Source organism: Haliotis asinina, chromosome 1 (genome assembly GCF_037392515.1).
Source record: "Haliotis asinina isolate JCU_RB_2024 chromosome 1, JCU_Hal_asi_v2, whole genome shotgun sequence".
NCBI lineage: Eukaryota > Metazoa > Mollusca > Gastropoda > Lepetellida > Haliotidae > Haliotis > Haliotis asinina.
In genome coordinates this window covers 60,390,840-60,403,591 of record NC_090280.1, presented here as the reverse complement: position 1 = coordinate 60,403,591, position 12,752 = coordinate 60,390,840, and the positions used below count along the sequence as shown (strand labels likewise).

Here is a 12,752-nt window from a genome sequence, read left to right as displayed (position 1 = left end):
GACTAGTCTCCTTACATGTGAGCGAGGCAAATCCTGAGCTTCATTTCATGATTGGAAAGCATATTGTCCAGTAGGGTTGGGTGTTGCAAACTGTTCCTCACAACTGTGAAAGCGATTCCTTCGTAACAGCCATAAGTATGGTATATTGTCTTTAACACAAAGCATTTTGACTGACAAGAATTTTCGTTCATGAAGGCACATGAACAAACGGAAGAGGAAGATATTAAGTCTAGTATATTTGACAGTTGTTTTACTGGTCAGTATATTACTTGTTTACAGTAACCACCTTATTCATGATGTTTTCCTCCAACCTTGCAGTTTGTTACTTTGCACTGTAATTCGTAAAATATATAAAATGATGAATACACCTAGCTAAAACCATACAACAGTCAACTTAGCTATGTTCCAATGTATTATCATTCATCAACAGGCATTGTGTGTATGCTATTTGTCTGCCTTTGTTTGTTTCTGATATCTGCTGTATTATAAACTAATCAACCTTTTCACATGTAATTAGCAAAGTGACTAATTGTTCAAATATTTCCATTTTCCATCAAATTTCGTCATGGACCATTCTTTACAGAAGATACATCATTACACAATTTCAAAGTAAACTTTTTTATTTATGGCAAAGTGATGTTTCCATGTTTGTCAAAATACAATTAACTTCATGGTATAAATTTACATCATATATACTCTCAGATGCACATCCATAATTTGTTACCAAAAGAGTAATGTATATAATCAGCTAACTTCAGTTTCAACACTCGACATTTGTCTTACAAAAGCTGCCAGTGAGTCTACTCACACGATGCATCCTCCAGGAATAAATACAGCTTGTCCTGAATGATTTGTGTCGGGTGTCAAACTGTGTTTGTTCTATGCAAAGTATTTTCTTCAATTGCCCATTACAATTTGCCACCAATATTGCATGAGTCATCTGTGTTTATTCTGTTTCGGTAATCACGTTATTATAACCTTAAGCCTATTACCAAATTGAGTTCTGATGTTTACATTGGTTCAGTGATATGCTTGTCTACTCATATCCGTAGACCTTTCCATAAATATTTGAACATTTTGAGTGGAAATGTGAATTACTGCAAGTTTCTTTATTTAAGCATTTTTTCCTCCAAACTTTAAGCAGTTAACTTGCTCAGTTAGTGATGTGTAACTTTCGTCTTATTTTTAGCAGGTAAGGAAGTGTTTTAAATAAGGTGCAACATCTGTGTGAAGACGGTCTATCCACAAGGCATGAATGACAACATCTAATCCTGGAGTCTCCCCAAACCCTCACATGCTCTATATATTCTTGGTGGAACAACAGTTTCAGTTGTGACACCCTCAATTTTACCACTCATACCCCACCTTCATCCACTAATCTGTGGCATGAGTCTCAATATAATTATTATTTAGTTTGTGATGTCACTATTAAACATAGTGATAACCAACTCCATGATGGCAGAACTAGTAATCATGCTTAAGTGTCACAACTCATCGAATTGACCCAAAAAGTACACACACACACACACACACACACACACACACACACACACACACCTCCTTATGGGCTCTACCATTCAAATACTGGTAGACTTATGTGTGCTATAAGCTTAAGCATGAAGACGTTGGTACACTATAACTAAGTGCCATCAGCACAACACAAGACATAGTCAATCATCAAACTGGACAGAATACTGAGTACAGGGATGGCAATTTTCCACCAGCTTTACTTTAAAAATACCCCCCTCTGAAACCCCCATTAAAGTTTACCGGTCTAAATAGATTTTCATGTTGCTATCCCGTCTGGTGCCTACATCTCCAGTGTACAAAACGGATTGACACCCATCCCTGTTCAACAAATTTGCAGACTTCAGAAGATCCTTGTGTGTCATCGACCTAGAATATCGGTCAGCTTATGATCGACAAAACAGGGAGGTCATGGCCAAGCCATCCATCCCCAACCATACATATGCAGTCAAAACACCAGCACAAATGGTGGCCCAACGTGTCTCTATGTAAGGTTCTTAGACCTAAGGTTAACTCCTCAGTCTTGGCTGGGACAACAGTCTGTCCCACATGCATACCCCTGCATCCACCAATGACTATGAGTGAGTTTAGTTTTACACCGCACTCAGCAATATTCCTGCTATATGGCGGCGGTCTGTAAATAATAGAGTCTGGACCAGACAATCCAGTGATGAACAACACGAACATCGATCTGTGCAATAGGGAACCGATGACGTGTCAACCAAGTCAGCGAGCCTGACCTCCCGATCCAGCTGATCGCCTTTTATGGCAAGCACCAATGACTATGCATGTGGTCAGTGATGAGCTGGCACTCCTTTCACTAAGCAACCTTAACTAAACACAGCACTAAGGTTACCTAAGTGTAAGGTAACCTAAGTGCAATGTTAAGGTTAACCTTTGTAAAGGTTGCTTCGTGAAAGGAGCCCTGAATCACAACAGAACACAATAAACTTTAGGACACATATTTATTAAAGCAGGCAGAAATTCACAAACATGAAACACTTTATTTTGCTGCTGACACTCTGAGGTCGGCCTATCAGTTCCTCACTCCCCACCCCCTACATTTGTCCACCTCATCGGTCCTGGAAACACCTCCCGCTGGTCTACCGGTCAGTGTCCTTACTTTTCCCACTTAAATGTCCACCACACTAGTCTTAGTATCACCTCCCACTAGTACACCAGATCAGCAGTCCAGTGGCAAGTACAGCAGGAATCATCCCACGAAACCTGCAACATAAGAGTATATAAGCATCTCTGTAATGAGAGCAGTCAAGCTTGAAATTAGCAACTCATTTACCTAATATTACTAAGTGCTGGCTCTATACCATCTGCTACTAGCGCTTATATTTTCCTAGTTTCACTGAGTAGTAATGCAATTGCTCATAAATCCCTTTTGTTGAACAAGTATAGTTTCCCTATCTCTGCTTATATGGCTCTAATCGAACTTGGTAGAAGTTAACTCATGTTCTTCGTAGATGATGTCGCCAAATCCCTAACTTCTCTTTCCATTGGTTTTCTCTCTACCTTTTTATCTTTTCATCATATTTATTCTTATACTCAAAACCAGTTCTTATCTTCCTCTCTTAGTATATATTAGTTATATTTATTTCATTTCAGTGTCTTACCTATTTAAGACATATTGAGAAAAAAATTATGTCTGCCTCATTTGCATACGAAATGTGCCCATTTGCACAAAGCGATGTTAGGGCTATGACTATCTTAAACCTATGTTGGAGAATGGGAGTTACTATCATTGTCAGTAAGGTTACTTTGTGCAAGTATGTCCTGGTCATCATTGTTTTTGTAGACCCACATATGCGCATGTGTGTGTCTTGTTTGTTGTTTGTTATTTTCAAACCATTTTCAAGGTTCTTCGCTCCATCTTCTTTTTTACAAATGCCATTATGCTGTATCGTGGTAAAGAACTTGAATCACCTTGTGTTTAAGAATGAAGATTTTTATGGATATCAACTTCTTTATAAGAGAACAAAACGTTTCGGAGTTAATGCTTACTCCTTCATCAGGTGATTGAGAATGGGGTACAGAGCTACATTTATATGTGCAGATAAAGCAGTAACAAAGTAACAAGTGGAATGAATTAACGAAAGCTGGAAGCCAGTATAAACAAGCACTGATAGGAAGCCGACAGTTATGATAACAGCGATGGAAGCCAATGGTAATACATTACAGATGATAGGATATGTTTACAAAACACAGATAGGAGATAAGGACGATGTACATGATTGGGTATAAGGATGGAAGCCAATGGTGATACATTACGCATGATTGGATGATGTTACAAAACACATGATAGGGGATTAAGGATGATGTACATGATTGATGAGCATGTTTACATGAGGGTTGATGATGTACAAACACAAGTAGATTGGCTATACATGAATACATAGACAGAACGTGCACTTATAGACTTAATAATCATCTTATACTGATTGACTGGCATCTGTTCTATAGTGAGGGATGTTGCTGTGAGGGTTGATTGTCATGTTTTCCTGACTGACTGGCATCTGTTCTGTAGTGAGGGCTGATTGGGGATCTTGATTGTCATGTTATCCTGACTGGCTGACATCTTTTCTTTAGTGAGGGTTGCTACTGTGAGGGTCTTGATTGTCATGTTATCCTGACAGAGTGACATCTGTTCTTTACGTTGATGTTTTGAAGTTTTGAAATATGGGACACTTGAATTTATGACATACATTATCTATCCCATTTTGTTCCGGATTTTGTACGTGGTTGTCTGTCAGTGTTATATTTGGATCAATTACAAGCCTGCTGATGGTGAATTGTGGAGTTTTAGAGAGTATGCACTTTGCCCTGCAGAGATAGTGAGAGTTTGTTCAAAAAGATTGTTGCCTACTAGCCCTCTTACTGAAAAAATGTCTTAACTCCCTGTGTCTCACAGCTACGTCATATGGTGCCCTTGGTGGATGATTGAATTCTCTTCTGCAGCCCTGACATTTCTTTATGTGACCATTTAAGGTAATTAATTGAAAAGTATGCTCTGTGGGTCCAGCCAGCCCAGTGTGCCTTCCATGAGTGTTATCCACAGACACTTTCTGTTCTTGTGTGCCTTTTCTTCGAAATAAAGATGAAGTTTCCACTCTGTTGCTGTCATATTCTACACCATCTACCAGGCACACTCAGCACACAAAGGTCTCATTTTGAAGTGTTGTAAATGATTCATTGCTGCCAGAGCATTCAAGGTGATAGCAGTACGTGCAGCTCTCACACTGCACCTGCAATACAAAGTTCTTCTTATTGTTTGCTTTGCCAATTCTGTTAATGTTTTTCTCATCAGTACAGTTTATAATGTGTTACTTTTGTGATTCCACAAGCAAGAAAAACTCATCATAAAAGATATTGTCTTATAATCCTTACACAATGTTGTACCCCTTTTTTGATGCCTTGTGTTTTTGTTTCATTGACCTCCATACATGTTTGCATGGAGCAGCCTCTACAGATGTCTGCTATTGCATGTAAATCTGAAACAACACATTCTTGTTATTTAGAACATCATGCATTACTTTTTATTATACACCCGTGTAGGTCCCGGGGTAGAAACCCATGCTTGCCATAAAAGGCGACTATTGCTTGTCGTAAGAGGCGACTAATGGGATCGGGTGGTCAGGCTCGCTGACTTGGTTGACACATGTCATCAGTTCCCAGTTGCGCAGATAGATGCTCATGCAGTTGATCACTGGATTGTCTGGTCCAGACTCTATTATTTACAGACCGCCCCCATACAGCTGGAATATTGCTGAGTGTGGCGTAAAACTAAACTCACTCACTCACTTTTGATTGTACATTTTGAAATGTTCATTGGCGTAACTTTATTAATATTTCTCTCAAGTTATAATGCCTGTAGAATTTTATGTTTCACTTTGTTTTGGTAATCTGTACTTACCTGTTTCTTGCAGCAAATGTGATGCTATGTGTATTCTGGTCTCAACTGTATTAAATGGGGAGTTCATGTTCTCCCCATCTAGCAGAAAGGCAACAAACTGAAATTTGAAATTAGTTCTTAGTAGGAAGTTTGACTTATGTTGTAGGGAACTATCAACAGGTTATGGTAACTGGCTTTAACACAGTAACAATAGTTTTGATTTCTTATGCTGAAATATTGTTGGTATTTTCTTTGTTGAAGTCAACTGTATCTGTTACCAATATATTTTAGCTTTCAGAAATGTGTCGTACCTTCATCACATATATTCCACAGCTTGTGGAGTCTTGTTGTAACTGATGTTTTACTGTTGTCACCTTCCATCTCTTCTGAAGAGTGTCCTTGTTTAGTCGACCCTTGTTTAGTCGATTTTACATCTGCTGCTCAGAATTCTCCGCCAAGCTGACTAAACGGCCTCTGTACTCCGATGTGATGTGTCTTCACCCATTGGGTTTTATATACACAATGACCAATTAGTTATGCCATTCACTACTTTAATGACTCATATCACATCTTTTTATTTTTGCCTGAAGAATGGATTTTAGGCTGTGATTATGTACTCGGTCAGATGGTATCATAAATATGTGATTGCTAACAATATTACATTTGATGCTTTAATTCAGAACTGATGTGTATTCTAGGACATAACAGGTTCCTATAGCAACCTTTGCTGGTTGTGAGAACTGAGTAAGTGATTCAGATTTACTAACTATCGGCTCCTTTTACAAAGCAACTTTTACTAAGGTTAATCTTAACTCCCATTCTCTAATTTGCACTAAAGTTACCTTTGACTTAAGTAACCTCAGTGCAATATTAAAGAATGGGAGTTAAGGTTAACCTTAGTAAAGTTTGCTTTATGAAAGGAGCCCTTGGCTAATAGTGCTATAATCATTCTGCTAAGTGTGGTGTTAAATCCCAAACATAGACAGATTCACACCTAACTTACCTCAGCTCTTGAAATACAAGCCTTATCATATTCTGACACATATACTGCCTGCTGGAAGTAACAAAAAATTGTTGTTATTGTGAATAGATCCTTAAAGGAACAACCAGGTTTTTAAAGAAACCTTTCATAAAAATTCTGTTGCATTAAGATACATCTGTTTTTTAGGGAATGAATCCAAATTTCTTGAAAGAATGTAATAATTTATCATGTTTGTACATTGTTTCAGTTATAATTTTGCCCCTTTATCAACCAGCAAAATAGAACATAGACAAATCTAAAATATTCAATAATATATTGAACAAACAGCGAGCAAGCTACAATAAATGACATTTCAAAAAACCCAGTCATGTAATACAATCACATGTTATTCCATGTTACACAACACAACAACCAGTCGTTATATAACTCTTACATCATTATTCCATCAACTTTTTGGAAATCTGTGGGAAAAATCCACAACATGAACAAGGTCAAAGTACACAAACCAGCAAGGGGGGTAACACTGAAGTGCTGTCTCAAAAGATGTACCACTACAAATATTACTCCCACACATTCCAAACCTTCAATGTTGTGACCCAATAATAACTATCACTTAATCAGTGATATTACAAATAACAAAAAATCACACTTTCATAATAACATTTCAAGTATGTACACTTTACAAACATGTGTGGTAGTGGTGTCCTCATCGGATTCTCTTGTTAAGTCCATTGTGTCTGCCCTGTTCCTGTTACCTCCCTCAAATGCAGCGGCTGTGTTTGTCTGGAATGAGAGGTTTTATCTTTACACATGACACATTTATGACTGGATAGGTACATTCCAGTATTACATAGGGATGAAAACATTTTGATTAAATGTCCCGAAGTAATTATATTCTACAAACAATATGACACTACGCTAAGATTGATACACTTGATATGTTTCGTTTTCTCTCTTCAAACTTACCATGACACTTGCCATATCAGGTTGATCAAATGCAGATTCTCCAAGCTCCTGCAATTGGTCAATATTGCTTAAATTAAAGTGGCCATTGATCAACATAATTCTAAAGTGAGCCTATGGTATCAGTTTAGTACCAGTAAGTATAAAGCTTATTGTAATCAGGTGGAACAGAGTATTTGATTTTCGTGCCTTTGAATTTTTGGCATATTCTTCTAAAGGGTTGCCTTATTGGCAGCTTTTCTAGGAATACTGGAAAGCCTGCAAGTAAAAATGTGAAAGTGAATGATTTCTACATTTACCTTCTCCTAGAAGTAATACATACTTCATTTAATCATTAATGCAGAATTAGAAATGGTGCATGTTCATATAAGCTTTTATGTTACTTTTCTGATATGTGAATAATCATTCAGTATTTTGATTACTCCAATACTTACGAAATGTATGTTGCTTCTTGTTAAGGACATTCTTTCTGCATGCGCTACTCTTTAGGATATTTAAAGCTTTCCTAAAACAGTTTCTGTTTTGAACAGTTTTCTTTATCTTTTCTGTCCCTGTTCCTGCCAGTTGCACCTTGTTAGCAGACACAGTCAGCTCACACAGTCAGCTCACACAGTCAGCTCACACAGTCAGCTCACACAGCAACCTCACACTTGGGCACTGCCAATATCATCTATTTGAGCCTTCAATGATGTGCCACTGGACTCTGCACCACTCATGTTGCTAGGTGATAGACAATCTTCTGAAGAGACTTTTGGAAACTTGACATAGGTGACAGTTGGCAGTGACTTCCTGCAGACATGTAAAATTGGAGTGTCTCTGTAGGTTGCTGTGATGTTATGTGGCCAGTATATACTTACATGGAATAAAACGTCTCCGGAAGTCTTGGCAAGAACAGAGATCTTTGGTCCCCCTGTTTAAAACATTGTAATTGTTCACTTGATAAGTCGATTCACCTTTGTGAACAGATTCTGTCTGCATCACCTCATTCTGTCATTCTTGCAGTGTTCAAAACATGTCCACCCTCTCCCAGTCAAGAACCCGGGGACAGAATCCTTCAATGCCATCTTTATTCTGTCGTTCTTTCATGATAACTGCAATAATAATTGTTCTTTCGAGAATATATCTCAAGGTTATGCATTTATCAATACACACAAAAAAGAATTTATTTTTTTGTATGAACTTATTCTGAGTTTGTGATATCCATTCAACTGTTAGTTTTGTGTCAGCTAAACTGGTATCTTTGAAGAAAGGGTTTTATTTCTGTATCTAGTATTTTTAGGTTTGTAATGTTTAAGGGTTTATTCTTTAGAATTGTGCTCAGTTGAAATCTGTAAGGGGTACTAGGAGTGGGACGGGAGTCTCTTTGAAATTCTTCTGAATTTTAAGAACATCTTTGTTACATGAATGAAGGAGGTGGTGTATGAGTGAAAGAGTGTGAACATTTTTACCTCCAGGCATGTAATGCGGGGGATATAGCTGACGCCTCACCTGTCCGTCCATCCCTAATCATTTTTTCCGGAGCATAACTCAAAAACCGTTCAATATTTTTAGACCAAACTTGGTGTTAGTCTTATGGTGGGGTGGGCTTCGTTTCCGGAGCAGAACTCAAAAACCGTTCAATATTTTTCTGCAAAACGTGGTAGATATATCAATCAGAACCTAAAGTGGTGCCTTTTGCTATGTACAGGTTTTTGTGATTTATTATTTTCTCGGTTTCCATGGAAACGTTTCAGATATAGTCTCAAAAGTGAGAGGTGTGTTTCGTTTCCGGAGCATAACTCAAAAACTGTCTGTCTGTGTGTGGCAGACCCCAAAGAGGTGCATTTTGGTTTTTAAAGGTTTTTGTGATGTATTAATTTCTTTGTTTCCATGGAAACGTTTCAGACTTAGTCTCAAAATGGAGGGATGGGCTTCGTTCCCAGAGCACAAATCGAAAACCATTTCATGTCTTTCAACAGATCTTGGCAGATATATGAGACGGATCTTGGGATTGTGACTTTGCTGATTACAGATATATGGCATTTATAATTTTCATGAATTCCATGGACACAATTCAAACTTTGTCTTAAAAAACAACGAGTAACTGTGAGATGATTTGTCCTTTTAAATATGTGGGGGCAGGGGAAATATGTCATCTTCCAATGACCCTTGTTCAAAGTGTGTAAACTGTAGAGTACTTGTCTTCGAGTAATTGAAACATGCATGATTTTAGTTATTTGACAAATAACAGCATTTGTTAACTATGAACAATGACTTAACTTTATTAAGAAAAAGAACAAATGTAAGATAAAATCTGTACAGCAGACTTAAGAGTTTTTATCCCCCTGCATGTTATGAGAGGGTAGGATATAGTTGATGCCTCATCTGCCTGTCTGTCCATAGTCATTTTGTATCCGGAGCATAACTCAAAAACCATTAGATATTTTAGACCAAACATTGGTAGATATAATAAACTGTACCTGTAGTTGTGCCCTTCGCTATTTACAGATTTTTGGCATTTCTATTTTTTTCCCAGGAAACGTTTTGGTCTTAGTCTAGTGAAAGGGGTGGGCTTCGCTTCCAGAGCATAACTCCAAAACCATTCAATATTTTTCTGCAAAGCTGGGTAGATAAGTCAGACAGAACCTATAGTGGTGCCTTTTGCTATGTATACGGTTTTCGTGATTTAATATTTTCTCAGTTTCCATGGAAACATTTTGAAACAAAAGTGAGAGGTATGTTTCGTTTCCGGAGCACACTTCAAAAAAAGTTCTCAATATGTTTCAGCAAAACTTGGCAGACATATGAGGCAGACCTTTTAGTTGTGCCTTATGCTATTTACACAGATTTTTGCCATTCTTATCTTTCCCAGTTTCCATAGAAACGATTCTGACTTAGTCTCAAAAGGGAGGGATGGGTTTCATTTCTGGAGCACAACTCAAAAGTCATTTGATATCTTTCAACAGAACTTGGCAGATTTTCTTTTGGTGTTTACTGATATTTGGCATTTATATTTTTCATGATTTTCATGGCATTGTTTCGAACTTAGTCTGAAAATACATCAAGTAAATGTCTGATGTTCTTTCAAATATGTGGGAGCCGGGGGATATGTCATCTTTTACTGATTCTTGGTTGAATAAAAGGGAATTTCGCTTGTTAATCTCATAGGTCTGACCTTATCTGAGAAATTAGACTTTCTGTGTATTACTTATATGCATTTGCATCCTCTGAAATTCTTAATGTACTATCTTCTCTTCCCCCAAAAATAAGTATTTAACAAGCGGCAGGATTTGTTTTCTTTTTCCAAAGGTTACAGTGAATCCATCCAATAATATTCCATAGAAATTGCTGGCCACCCACTGCTAATATGTTAAACTCAGCATATATCAATGCAAAAAGAATGATGCATACACTTCTGGTGTAGGTTTTACGGAGAGCAAACATTTCATTTCAAACTTACAGTTGACCATTGTCCAATTAAATAGACTTTCTGAATTACCTCTGTTGTCTGGTTTTGTGATGTTTCATCAGAAGTGCAATCAGCCCTGTTATGCTCATGTCTGTAGAATGTCTCTGGTAACGTTTAAACAGAGAATGGAGCCTCTCCACCCCGTTGTTTGTTGTCAGTCCCACATGTTGGTCAAAAGGTCTGATTGTCATAGCCCATGACTGGAATTGTAATGTTCATATATACAGTGCCACATAGAAGCAGTTTCATGTGTTCATGTTATTATGTCCGTACAGAAGAAGAATTCATGTTTATTTTGCAAAATATTGATATAAAACATGAAGCATTAACACCATTTTATTTGACTGACACACTTCATTGTGGAGAGAACATTTAATATCATGTTACAGCCATGTGCCTATTTTGTATGACTCAGTTACATTATAGTGCATGTGATTATAATATACCTTTGGTAAGCACAGCCAGAAGTTGTCCATATAGTCCATGATGTTTGCATAATGCCCCCACTATGCCTGAACTTGACTTCCATAGTCAGACTCTTTCAAGCAGGACATTATGTTGGACAAGCTGGATAAAACCAGTGACAACAATTTCATATCTATAGAAGTTAATCTGCAAACAGTTAGGAATGAACACAAACAATGGCAATACACATGTAAGAACGTGTGGCTAAAGTATAGAAGGTTAATATGTAATTCACTCTGAAATATCTTTGAAAATATGTACAAGTGCTCCTTTTCCCTATTTACGATTACTGTGTCATGTTTTTGATAAGTGGCCAGACTGTACGATTGTAATATATGTAGTGCTGTCTTAGTATGAACCATCAGGAAATTTACAATGAAACAAATTGTAATTCATTGAAAAAGGAACTTACAATAGAAACCTTATAATGTTTTACAAAATATATTATCACCTCACAGCTGAATATCTTCTTAGGTATATTCTACACACAGCTCATCTTAAAATGTGAGGTTTAAACCACAGCATGAAAACACAGCTACTAATATATGATGAGATATAAGTTGGAAACTATGTTTAAGTCAGTTTATTCAGTTGCATCATTCTTACAGTGTTTGATAAATTTTGGATACTAAAACCTGTTTTGTGTACATCATTTCTGTTGAGTATTTGTTCCTTTTGTTTACAATCTATCTTAATCGCCCATAAAAATTCTAGGCCAAATGTAGAGATAGCATCAAAATTAGGTAATATGATACCCCAACCTTATCACCCAGGCTGCATATTTAAACCATGTTGAACACAAGTGCCTGTCATCGTCCATTAAACTATCTGGTTAATACTCATTCAGTTGAACTATGAACATGTGGACACTGTTTCAACAGTGGCTAACCATTGTTTGTTTTTAGTAATTTGATACATTCAGTGGCTAGTTCCATATGATCAAGAAACATAAGAGCGTGGGGGGTGTCATACTAATGACTTGATAACACTTTCACTCCTGAGAGATCCTAAAAGACAGGGGTTTTGTTAGCCTTTGACCTAGGACTAATACAAAACAGGACTATACAGAAATGTGTATTTGATCATAGGAAATTAATTCCAATTGTTTCTTTCCGTTCAAAATTGCTTATAAGAAACTGGCAAGTTTTTAATAAAGCAATGATTTGATTTGAGTATAAAAAGTAAATGTATTTCCTTCATAGATATATCTAGCTCTGCATGCATTTCAATACATATTATGTCAAAAGTACATGATGAAGTATGTGTCCTCAAACAGTACTAACATGTAATTCACTTGTTTGCCAATCAAGTTTCATGTTTTTTATATTAAATTACGTTTAATTAAAAGTATTATGTTTTCCTATAGATAATTTAACGTTTTCTGTATAGATATTACACAGGTTATAATGTGTTTTGAGATCATTCATAATGTTTGATATAACTTCAGTTACAGAGGGGCGGTGGGG

The 12,752-nt window shown here is 37.0% G+C and overlaps 1 long non-coding RNA gene across 1 annotated transcript in view; it reads left to right on the top strand.

Moving 5' to 3' along the window:
• The first annotated feature begins 152 nt into the window (after positions 1 to 152).
• Positions 153 to 12,752, top strand: part of LOC137295485 (uncharacterized) — a 48,114-nt gene continuing 35,514 nt past the window's right edge. Inside the window, exon 1 of the long non-coding RNA XR_010957582.1 lies at positions 153 to 256. This is a non-coding gene — a long non-coding RNA (uncharacterized lncRNA). The remainder of the gene's footprint in view (positions 257 to 12,752) is intronic.